The 12908-nt window shown below is 39.3% G+C and overlaps 1 protein-coding gene across 1 annotated transcript in view; it reads left to right on the top strand.

Moving 5' to 3' along the window:
- The window catches only part of TMEM117 (transmembrane protein 117), a 241730-nt gene that overhangs the window by 199735 nt on the left and 29087 nt on the right, over positions 1–12908 (top strand). The window lies entirely within an intron of this gene.

The raw sequence follows: 12908 nt of genomic DNA, 5'->3' as shown, positions 1-12908 counted from the left end.
TTGAACTAAAGTTAGCAAAGACCTGAAGAACTGATGGGTCATTTCTCTCCAATATATTACTAACTCTGCTAGCAAAGACTGTTTCTGAGACACTTAGTTCTCTTTAATGAGATATCTATTGCTTGAGTAATTATCATAGAGGTGACACTGTGTTGGCACTCAGAATTTATCACTGCTGTGCTAGGACATTAAAGCGGCATAAAGTCCTATAGTTCAGTTTTATCTTCCAATGTTCATCACTGTTCAGTACTCACTGAGGTTCATGGTTCGAACAAGGAGGGTAAGAAAGGGAATACTGCTTTCCTAGTAAGATGTCTGGTGCTTTCTTTTCTCTCCCTTTGCATTTTACATTTTGTTTGCTGTTTCAAAAGGATTCAAGGGAATGTATAATAAATGATTGTACTTCACAGGGCTGTAATGAAAGCATGAATGAATATACACAATAATACTACATATAGTATCAATCTATACTGAACTTGATGGTATGCAGGGTGGAGAAACAGAGTTGTCTTCACACCAAATAATTACTAAACCATTCTTTCAACTTTGAAAAATCAAGTTCTATTACTTTGACCTTGGAGTTGCCGAATATAGGGAAGAATTTTGTTTGAAACAGCATGTCCCAAGTACTATTTCATATTTTTAGAACACAAAGCAAGAGGCAGGCTCTTTTTAATTGCATTTTTGACTGATTGTGTGATGGAGTTATTTATTTATTTAAAGTTATTTATTTGGACTGTGCAACTAAGTTGGCATGTTTTATTTACAGTGTAGTTCTAGCACCATTGCATTGCTATGGCAATAAAGTCAAGTTGAGACACCAAAGTATTAAATCACAAGTGTAGACCATCAGGATCATGATCCTTTGACTGATGTATGCTTTAAAATTACATGTGTCTAGAAATTCTTTCTAAGAGTGTTGTCTGTTTCACAGATTTTTTTCTTTTGTAACTTAACAAGCTTTAGCAACAAAACGGTAAAATTAGTAAAAAAAAAATGTTTAGTATTAAGCAATTTCTCTTTGAGGCTGATGTTAACTAAGAGCACAGAAGAAGTCTCATCCAGTTTTTGAGTACAGGCATTTTCTGTCCCTCTGAGTGGTAGCATTAATACTGCAAATGTGGCTGTGTTTAGCAAGAGAAAACCAGTTGAGTTTGGAAATCCATTCTCAATGCTATGAAAAATAATCACATCATTGGAAAGGTTGGCTTTGCCTTCCTAGTATTATTACAATTTAACATTTATCTAAGCCCTATGTAGAGCATAAGAAAGAAATAAAGGCCTGAGCAGTCCCTGCCTTAAAGAGCCACCTTTATTCGATTAGACATAACCCTGGCAGACATGTGAGGAGAACACAGACTGCTGAACCTTATACAGACAGTTATATGTGAGTAATACTTAAGGGTATGTGCACTTTTTACTTTTGGTTTCCATCCTGCAACAAACTGGCTGTGTCCCAGGCCCACTCTCCTTCTAGTGTGCAAAGGCTCCCGCAGTCCACGCAATTCACTGGATATTCAGGGACGGGTCAGGGGGACAAGCACAGATGAGAGACAGCATAGGAGACAGAGGCATGTGAAAGTTATGACCACAAAAATATTAGGACAAACTAAGAAAACAAATCATGGAAAAGGTTGCAGGACTATGACATGACCTCATGAATAGTGTGACTGGCTTCTGGCTCAAGATTGTGTTTCTACCTCTTCTGCCAACCTCACTGTGACCCAGCACTTCACATCTGTCCTCCCTGGAGTGAAGGAAGGGGACCCTGAGTGCCTGTTTTAGATGGCTGCTGTGTATACATCTCCAACTGATTTTAATCACTGTATCTTTATAGTCAATGAAGAGATGGAGGTATAGTTGGGGTGCTTTTAAACATCTACAGTAGGATGAAATGCAGCAGGCCCTAGGGGTGCACATTTCTCTCCACTGAGGACGAACAGACCCAACATGATGACCTGAAAGAAACCATCCCTTAAGCTAGACCCAGAAAAAGGGTTATGAGGGTGGCATGGCTTGAGTCAAGAGCTGCAGCTCTCCAAGGATCCTGCTCAGGTATTTCCACAGCTGGTAAAAGAGCCAAAGTAGCATTTCTCTGCTAGTGTTTTATTACAGAGACTTCTTCAGAGCATGTCTGACTCTTGGGTGCAGGGCAATCACTTCTCCCTCTGCTGCCTGGCCACGGTTTGAAAGGAATTTGTTTCACTGAGTCTAGGACATCATATCAGAGATTACACCCATTTAGGCTGTTTGAGAGGCAGCAGAGAGGCCTCTATTCCAGTTCTGGTTGTCAGGACATTTTATCCAATGTAAATACAAACACTGATTTTTTTTAATACAGATACTGCATATTTTATCTTTGAAAAAGTCAAATTCAGTCCAGTGTAGGAGAGCATTAGTTCATCTTAAAGGTCATGTGCTTGCTTATAGTAAGAAAGTAAATACCCTACAAATTTGTTATTTTTTCCGTAGTATGGAAGTGATGAAGTTAGTTATTTTTGCAATGTGATTAATTATGTCTGCCCTGATAATTGAGATGGCAAGATACCAACATCCGTACATTTCTGGCACCCGTAGCATTCAATGCTGTACATGGACATCTTTATATTTTTTATCTTCAGTTTCAGACAGAGTGCAAGACCACACATATTAAAGCTGTATATAGAATAATGCACTTATGAAATAGAACTTTTTACTGTTTCAATGAAAAATTCACATTTAGTTCTCTTTCTCAAAGCTGTTAATTAAAGGTGTAAATATGAAAAATGAAACTATAATCCTACATTCTGAATACCTTTCTTTGAGCAACAAGTAGACATTAACTCATTCATTAGCCTATATACTGCCTCTTGGGTTTTTTTTAGTGTCATGTTCTTAGTGACTTTGTTAATGGGTAGGATCCTGTGGTGTCTGGATTATCAAACCTTATGTGTCCAGGAGAGATTAATTGTTTCACCTCTGTAGTGTCTTTTGTGAGCATTTACAGGTTTCTCCAGACTTCTGAAAGACCATGGAGTATTTCAGCATCACTGTGGAGTTACACACTGTAGGTACCTTGCTGAGTGCTTTGCAAGTCCTTGCAGCCCTTAGACTTTCTGCAACTTTTTGTCTCACAGTACAATCAGATACGATATCAGTGATTTAAGTTACCTGAAAATTCTATTTGATTCCAAAAGGAGAATTTATTCTTCAATAAAGTGAAGAAATTCTGTAGCAGCTGAGAACCCAGGCAGTGCTTATATCTAAGATTCTTTGAGAAAGCTCTTCTATCTGAATATATAACCAAACTAACAAAATAATCCCATTAATATCAAATGGGAATGCAGTTGTAAATAAGGAGAATATGATTTTGTCCTTCTGGGTGACTTGAAAGAAATGAAGGTCAAAGAGAATTAGATGAATAACAGCATTCCTTATGACTAGTGCAGGATCTCTGCCATGTAGGTATTAGGATATCAGCAGACAGGGTTTTTTTTAATAATAATTTTTCAGACCTATTTTTCATAATATTTTTGTATGTAATTTGCTTTTAACATATAGCTATAGATCTCTCCTTGCCACTGCAGATGAAAATCAAAATATTTAATGGATGGCCTGTCACTTCTTTTTTTGTCTTCTTTTCTGCAGAATGTCTGGTCTTCTGTCTTTGGTAAAATTTTAGTAAGAGAATTAGAATGTTAGTTAAGAGTTTGAAGCAAATCTGTATTTTGGCTCTCCTATGTTTTTTTCCTAGTTCTTTGTATTTTCCTGGAAAAAAAAATAGTTAATTTAACTCCTTTGTAATGTTAATTATGTTTTGTATATGTCATTGTTAAAGAGTAACACAGGAATGTTATCAGCAAAATGAAACAGACTGGTCTTGTTAACAAATACATAAAGCAGGCACAGTTCTATTTATTTTCAGTTTTACGCTGATGGAGAGTCTGTTTTGATTAAAATCTAATATGATGTGTTTGCACGTTAAAAACCACCACCATCAAGTGCATACAAGGAGATATAATTTACTTGAATAGGTAAAGTAAAAGATAGGAGTAGAAATATGGTCTTATCCACACAAAGTGGGTAAACACTTGATTTTTAGAGGGTTGGGTTTTTTTAGAAAATCTATTTTAAGTTTGCAAATGTAATTTGATTGGGACTTTTAACTGGATTTACACTGTAATCTGACAGAATTAATTTACATGTATACAAATGAGAGGAGAATCCTGATTTACACTTCAGGCAGAATACACTGGTAGTTTTCCTTTGAAACAGATAAGCAAGAAATGATTTTGTATTCATAGACAAAGCAGGATATAAGCAATGATTCGTCATTCCTGAGAGCAGATCCTCTCAGCCATACATTTCATTCAAGAGTGGTGTATACATTTTTTTGTTTCCTAATAAGCAGTAGCAAAAATTACCAATGTATAGTTTGTTTCCAAGGAAGTTACCAAACTTTAAATTAAAATGTCCTTCTAAAAACTTCCTTCAGCATAATTTCTGAAGAAGTGAGCACTTGAATATCAGGTACTTTCTGTCATACCTTTATGGGGTTTTGTAACATTTGAAAACACAATAATAAAATACAAGTCAAAACCCTTGAGAAACATCTCTTAGTGAAGTCAGCACAGAAGTTTAGTATCATCTCTGACATTCGGGATTTCTGTATGTGAGGCATTACTATTTTATTCATGTACTACTTGCCCTTTCAAGATGGGAACCTAGCCATTATGGCAGGTGACCAGTGACAGGTTTTTCAATGGTGTCAGGATAGATGGGAATTCACCTTTAATAAAACTGAAGGCAGATTCAGCTCCATTACAGGTGTCCCAACCATTACCATATGGCATGGTTTTACAGGGAGGAGCCATATACCCTAGACTACATTTTTCAGGTATGATGTGGAGTGTTTCATTCTGCTCAGAGTACATTGCTGTTCACTAGCAGATTTTAGACATGACTGTCAAACAGCATTACAAAACTGAATAAGCACATTAAACACACACTTGTACTCAGCTAATTGTGCAATGTTTTTCCGAAGAACCCTACTGTGAGTGTTGGCTCTGTGGTACTGTACCCCCGCCATGGCCTGCAGATCTCTGAAGGAGAAGGGAACAAGTTCAAATGAGGTAACTTTGGGAGAAACCTTTCTGTAGAAAGTAATATATTTTTCTTCATGCAAAGTCTCTCACATAGGAGACTTTATCCTCTTCTTTTGTCCTTTCTACATCCTCATCCTTCTGTGGATTGTAGAAATGTTCCTTATTAGCATTGATGTGAAAGATTCAAAAATAATCCTGAAAAATAAAAGTGAATTAGAAGGACTAGAAGGGAACAACTCTTGATCTACAGCTTCACTTTATTTGTACTTACTACAAATTCAAGTGACAGACCCAAGTACATTCCTAAACCAACAAAATGATAATGTTTCTCATGACATTATTGGCACCATGGCATTTCTTTCTATTCAGACACAGGTCTTTCTTGCCTGTCCTAGAATTGTTCTTTTTCTTGAATCTACTTCCACAGCTGCTACTCATGGATTTATATCCATGTTTAATTACTCAGTCCCAAAGCACTTTGTTTAACTTCCCTAAGAGTCACTGGTTTGAGGGGTATCGTGTCTTTCTCCTTTCTATTTTGAACACAGGACAGTAGCTCTCCTGAGATCCATTTTCAGCCATCCCATCAGACACTGGTTTTCTGTTAGCTTTCCTGTATTTTCTCTCTGTGACTGGTATCAAGGGAGTAGGTTATTTCTGGGCTATCATGTACTGAGACAGACAAGTTAGTATGGACACAGAAATGGCCCATTTGGTGGCTCAAGAACAAACAGCTGGAAATGGAGTCAGGGTCCCACAGAGTGAAATGTCCCTGTCCCTCTCTTGGCAGGGAAGTGAGGCTCTGAGGAACCAGGGCAGGGACCCTCCACGCCTCCTTCATGTTGTTTTCTGTGGACAAGGCAAAAACAATAGAAATGTGCTATACTTATAGATCAGAGAATAAAGCATTTGAAATCCACTGCTTTTATTTTGAAGAGAAACACTTTGAGTTTGGTGGAAGTCTATGTAGGGCTTATATAAAAGGATGATGGGGGGGGAAAGTACAGCATTGTTATGTGTAGTTAAAGTCTAGAAGTTTCTGTTGGAATATTTTCAAGATCCAGCTGGATGTTTAAATCCCTTCTGAAAATCCCTGAAATGTTCCTTTGCCCCCTTGCCAGAACCCCCTATAAAGTACAGTTTATTTCTTCAACTCTGCCAGTTATTTTATGACTAAGAAAATTAGAAGAAAAATAATTTTCCCCTGACAAAATGTGGGTGTATCTTGTCCCTTATTGCACATTATATGCCCTACCTGCTTAATGAGCTGTCTGGTTTATATTGCAGAGTTTTCATTCTGTGCTTGTCTAGTCTGATAACCAGAACCATCATATTATACTGTGGATTTCATAAAAAAAGACATGTGAAGTACCGTATTTTAAAGTACATTTTATCCTTTACACTGTTTGTGGATAGCTAAAGCTTACGTGGATACGTTATATTTACTAAGACATTCAGTTCCAGGTTTTGCTTTAGCTGCTGTAACTTAGTGTATTTGTGCTGACCTGAATCCTATTGTGCCAATTTATACTGGCTGAGGGCTGGGGCCTTTTTTTAGCTATGTAACTCAGTTCCTCATTTGCTGAAAAGGAACAGCTGTAGTTCTTTTCTTTCACTGGTTGTCTGATTGTCTGCTTAGCCCCTAAGGTGCTCAGAGAAGGATGCTGTCTGACTTGGTACACCTTCTAGCATAATCAGGCACTAGTCCCAGCTGGAGCCTCTTGGCTCTAAGATGACTACACACAAAATGAATTAGCTGAAAAAGCTTCTCATTTGTCACAGTCGTTGCCTTTTACTCTGACAATGGGTATCTGCTACACATGTGGCACTGAGGTCCTTCTTTTGCAGAGCAGGTATTTGCCTGACATAATGAAGCAATTCTCCAAAAGCAGACCTAGCATTTTCACACCCTGCCTCCTGAAACCACCATATCCAGTTCAAATGCACAAAACCCATGGAATTCTAGGAACAAGAAATGCTGGAAATTGTTTGCAAGTCTTTCACAGAACTGTTTTCATCTTCAGTTGCAGAGAGTTTTTTCACAGTCTTTTCACAGATTCTGCTATAATCAGTGTGTGATAGGTTTAGTTGTTGTGGGATGTATGTCTGATGAGTGTTGCATTGCTTAAGATTATATCGCAATGATATATGTTGATATAACACTTAATGGTGAGGTTCAGATAATTTCAACTCTCCACAGCAGTGCTCTGAAATATGTTATTTTATTGTAGAGATTTGCTTTGTAATGAGCGTTGTTACACAGGTTTGTATCTAAAAATGAAAAATCTGAGATGAGATTGAACTGGTTCAGCTGTTTTCTAAGTGATAGGATTGCATGCAATTTGTAAAAGCAACCATGTGAGTTAAAAAAAGAAAGATAAACCTCAGTTTGCCATCACAAGATAGAGTATTGCCTTAAGACAAGTTTTATTCCTATCTGTATCTTACATTTAGCTACATGGCATACTGAATTTACAGGACTTTTAGTGACAGGTCATATCTGGGCATACAGATCCTCCTAGCAACAATACTGAGTTCAAGTAAGTAGAAGGAGCAAAACCAAGTTAGTTGCTCTTAATTAAACCTTAGAGGAGAACAGAAACAAGAATATGCCTGATACTTAATGGTCCAACTACATTATTTCTGCAAAGCTGGTTGAGTGACAATTGTTTATACATCCTTAGAAAGTTTGAAGCCTGTTATATGAGACATTAACAAAAAGACATCATTTCTTTTATTTCCTTTGAGTTCTTCTAATGTACTATAAAGCTGCTTCTTTTCTTCATGTAACAAAAGGGACATATGTCGTTAATCACTGAGTTTCTTGACATACTGAGTACGTTAGATATTTTTGCATCTGTTAGAATCAGACTTTATTGAACCCATCAATAAGTAATTCATTCTCATATGTATAGAAAAGGGGAAGTATTTCCTAGTGGTTTTAGTTATTTGAAATTATATTTGCAATGGCTTCTGATTTTGAACTAACATTTAATTACTCAGTTGTAATGTATGTTTGGCATCATGTCCCTGTGGGTTATAGGTGTTGTGTAAGTGTGGCCTTAAGTCTACCAGGCTTCTAGTCTCCTACAGGTCAGAAGCTAAAAAGTTTCTTTTTTTCTGGAATCTGATCTTGTTTGCCTGCCCATCTTGTAATGTTCATTAGGGAGACAAGATTCCCCAGCACAACATTTACCAGATCTGACGGACAGATTGGGGACCAGCATTGCATGACACAGTGTGAATCTGTGTTTCCCACTGGAGCAGCAAAGCAACTAAATCAACAAGCCTACAGTGTCTCCCAAATAGTCTCAGTAGTGCGCTGCAGCTGACTTTGGACTGTACTATGTCTCAGCTAGTCCCCAAATAATTAACCTCTTCTCTGTCCCTTTTTAGTACCTAGATAGTATTTGCAATATAATTTTTCATTAAGACTCCTTAGAGCCCTGCATAAGCCAACGGGTGCTGTAGGTGCATTAACACATTGTCACTATTGTTGAAATTTTACAGAGAGAACACCCAATGTTAATCAAGCTGAGAACGAGCTGTTTTTTTCACCTCCCTCCCCCAACATTTGTTCGATTGCTGCAGTAGCCAGTAATACTGAACTTGTCTTGATACCTCTGGTGGCAGAATGACGCAGCCTCAGGTAGTATGTGATGTGTACAGCTGGCTCCATGTGCCTTCATTTCCCACTTCGTTAGCAGGGAAGAGCTGCAGGCATGGAGGGAACTATCCATCATCAACCAATGCAAGGTGGAGCTGTCAGGGCCTCTGAACTTGGTGACATCAGACACTGAATCCATTTCTCCCTGGATGAGGACGATAGGCAAGTTGAAGAGCCACTTTCAGGACTGGCTCTGAGCAAGGCAGTCCATGTCCTAGAGCAGCAGGTTGCTGGGGGTGGTTTGAAGCAATCACAAGGGGTGTAAGGGAGAGAGGGGCCCTGGCCCCACAGACACAGCTGCAGCTCCATGTCTGGCCACCTCCAGCTCTAGGCTGCCATTTGCAAGTAGTTCCCTGTCTCTGAAGAAGGACTATGGTGGTAGCTGGCTGGTCCTGCCATGCAGGGTAACATGGCAGCAGAGAGAAGGACTTGAAACTGGCTTGATCCCCTGAAATCCTCTCCCCCCACCCAGCAACAGTGTACAGTGCACCCGTGGCACAGAGGTAGGCACAGAGCAAAGGCAGATGCTAGTGGTAGCACCCCACTCCCAGGATGAAGTACTCACATGGTTCCAGTGACCCAGACATTTTAGAGCTGCTTTTCTGCTGCTGCCAGCAGAATTTGGCTTACACCTTTAAGAAACTTTTATTCTGTCCTAGCCAACTCTGTTTCCATTTCCTCTTCAACAACTGTAGAAGCCTGTGAAGAATTCAGTGCATTTATGGCTTGCACCCTCACCAGTATTAATTACGTGATACAGTAATCCAGAAGACTGTGCTGTAGCTGTTCTGGCTGGTACTGGTCATTTGGGGCTGTGATTTTATTTTATCTTTCAGGATAGGCATTGTAGCTCTTCCTTTCATACAAAACCAACTTCCATTTCACTCTCCATCAGTACTCGGTGAGCACTGCTATGATGTTGTTTCCCACATCAGGTACCACATGAGGAATTAAATGATGGAAATTTGTGGCTAGGTAATCCATTTTATTGCCTGTACATGAAAATGAGAAAACAGTGTACATCCCTTTCTAATGTACCTCGTCATGGATTTAAGGATATAATCCTTCTTGGATGGCTCTTTGCTTTTAGTTTCTCGCAGGTGGTCTTTGGGCTTGACTAGATGCAATGTGCAACACACATTAGGTTTATAAAGAAATTTCATTTCTGTTTCTGGACTGTGTGCCCAAGGTAGAGAAACAAACAATCCTCAACAGCAGCAGGGATCCCATGTACAGCACATGATCTGTTTAGGAGCAGGTGGCAAAAAAGAAGTGATTAAGTGATCTGCTTTATCAGGCAGCCAGAGTTAGAGGAAGCCAGAGGGAATGTTGTCCCATCTCAATTCCACAAGTGTACTTTCTGACGGCACTGATTCAGCCCGGTTTCTGCAGACTGTGTGTTGGAGAAGGCTGATCAGATTGTCCAGACTGTGCCTTGTAGCATTTCTGAAGACAGCCTGCTTGGTGCTGCACCAGCCACCTGAATCTGCTGCCTCCCAGGTGAGAGCTGCAGCCTATTCTCTTGGCTGCAAGTTGGTACTTTTGTCCAGACCTTAAGTTGCGAAGCAACAGCTACATCTTTTGAATGAATGTTAAATACCCTTGGGGATGTTTCTGGCATCTGGGCCAAACAATTACTGCACTAATCTAAATTATACAAACTCCTACTATTCCTCAAGGTCAGGCTGCAAAGATTTGCATATCTGGACAAAGTGTTCCAAATACAGGGGATTAGAGAAAGAAAAGCATCACACAAACAAGCTGTTGTGGCCTAACCCCAGCTGGCAACTAAGCACCATGCAGCTGCTCGCTTACTCCTCCCCCCCAGTGGGATGGGGATAAGAATCAGAAAAAAAAGCCGAACTTGTGGGTTGAGATAAGAACAGTTTAATGACTAAAATTAAATATGATGTAATAACAATAATAATAATAATTATGATGGTGATGAAAATTATAATAGCAAAAGAGAGAGAGAAATAAACCATAAGAAAGACAAATTATGCAAAATGCAATTGCTCCCTACCCACTGACTGATGCACAGCCAGTCCCCAAGCAGTGATCGGCCAACGTCCCCCAGTTTATATACCGAGCATGACACCCTATCACCGTGGCTAGTTCAGGTCAGCTGTCCTGGCCTTACTCCCTCCTAGCTTCTTGTGTACCTTCTCCCTGGCAGAGCATGGGAAACTGAAAAATCCTTAATTTAGGATAGGAACTACTCAACAGCAACGAAACCATCAGTGAGTTATCAGCATTATCCGCACACTAAATCCAAAACACAGCACTGTACAAGCTACTAGGAAGAAAATTAACTCTATCCCAGCTGAAATCAGGACACAAGCCTAAGATCAGAAATGAGCTGCTGATGATTTAAACACAAATAAAGTTACACATTAAAAAATGGTTTTAAAAAAATAACACTACTGAGGCTGCAGTCATGCCCTCGGAAGCTAGGAAATGCCAGAATTAAGGTCACTAGTATAAACTTTTCACCCCTGTTGTGTGTATGCATTATGATACAAACTTTATCTAGTCACATCCCATTTTTTCACAGGACCTCTGTCTCACTTGCTTCTCTGAATGAATGGTGTTCACTTGATGACAAGCTATTCAATATTTTGGTTTACACTTTCTGTGCAGTGTGTGGCCCCAGGCCTTACTTACTGCACACTATGGAAACCTTGATATGAAGATGAAATCATTCATTTCCTCATGGGCTTTTTTGTGACACTCATCACTGTACTTCCTAAGGGCTTTTCAAGCATTAATGTATTTATCTTTGCAATGGCCTTCACAATGGGAGTATTATTGTCCATTATTGTTCACATTTTATACTGAAGCACAAAGAAATTAAAGTCAAAGGGTCTCTAATTTGAGAAGTCTGAGGACATTCTTATGAAAATTTGTGTTATTACCCCTCTTTTAGCTGAGTGGCTACCTAATTGGGGGAGGAGGGTCTAGCACATTATTTCATTAGGAACAGACAGAGCCACATATTAACTTGATGTAATCTTATATATTAATATACCGACAGCCCTATTTCCCTTGTAGAATTCAAACGGTTGTAAAAGTAGTTTTGTTGCTTGTTTTAAATGATGATTATAACTGTGTCATATATTTAGCTCATAAAAAAAGACTGATTACTTTTTATGCTGATGTTAGAGTAGTACAGGGCAGTCCTATCTAGGTAGTGCTATTCACTGCAGGACTCTTGCTATCCCTATAGCTATTTTATCAGCCCTTCCTCTTCTCCTCAGAGATATAATCAGGTCCAGCTCTTCTTGATTTCAATACCAGCCATGGGCACTTGTCACTTGAACAAATCTAAGCTTAGGTGGGATGTGGAGGCAATCAAAAAAAAAAAAAAAAAAAAAAAAAACCAAACAAAAAACCCCCCACAACAACAAAAAAAAACCCACCAACCCCAAACCAAACAATTTATAACTGCTTGGGAATAGTTTGATTTTAGAAATTCACTTATTATCTTAGACATGTCACATCGGAGTTGGCCAAATTCAGTTCCTCCTAGCAGAAGTGGCCCCCCTAACAAGAGGCAAATGTTTTCACATCTTCTGCTGTCTTGAATTTACACCCTCCTTCCCACAAGCCTTCCAGCTTGTACAGCAGATGCAGAGTGCGGGAGAGCTGCAGGGGTCTCTGTCACTATAAATTCCCACCTCATGATCACAAGTTAGATCCTCTTTAATGAAAAAGGGTTGTGTCCTCTGGAACAAACAGTGTGTGATCATATAACTAAGGATAGTACCATGCATACACACATGGTACAGATAACCTTAGTCTGACATCAAGTTCAGTCATCGTCACTGAAACCTCCAGAAAGTTCCCTTAATGCAGGACTTTCTGTGTGCATATATCCTTTACTTTTTACAAAAAGATAGCAACCTCAAAATCAAAAGTTTGCCATATGAATCATGTGTCTTATCAGAGTACTGGAACTGTCAGCTTCCCTGCATGGATGTTTGCCATGTGAGCTACCTGCTAATAGCAGCATGTGTTTTTGCTTCCTATGAGCCACTTGAGAAGGAGCACAAACACCTGCTTTGCCTCTGGGCTTCATATCTGCATGTTCACAGCAGAGGGTGGTGATGTTGAGTCATGGTGACCAGTCCAAACTCCAGAGCCAAAGAAACACTGGC

The sequence above is a fragment of the Athene cunicularia genome (genome assembly GCF_003259725.1).
Source record: "Athene cunicularia isolate RWA chromosome 1 unlocalized genomic scaffold, athCun1 chr1_part2, whole genome shotgun sequence".
Classification (NCBI taxonomy): domain Eukaryota; kingdom Metazoa; phylum Chordata; class Aves; order Strigiformes; family Strigidae; genus Athene; species Athene cunicularia.
This window is presented reverse-complemented; position numbering and strand designations above follow the sequence as displayed.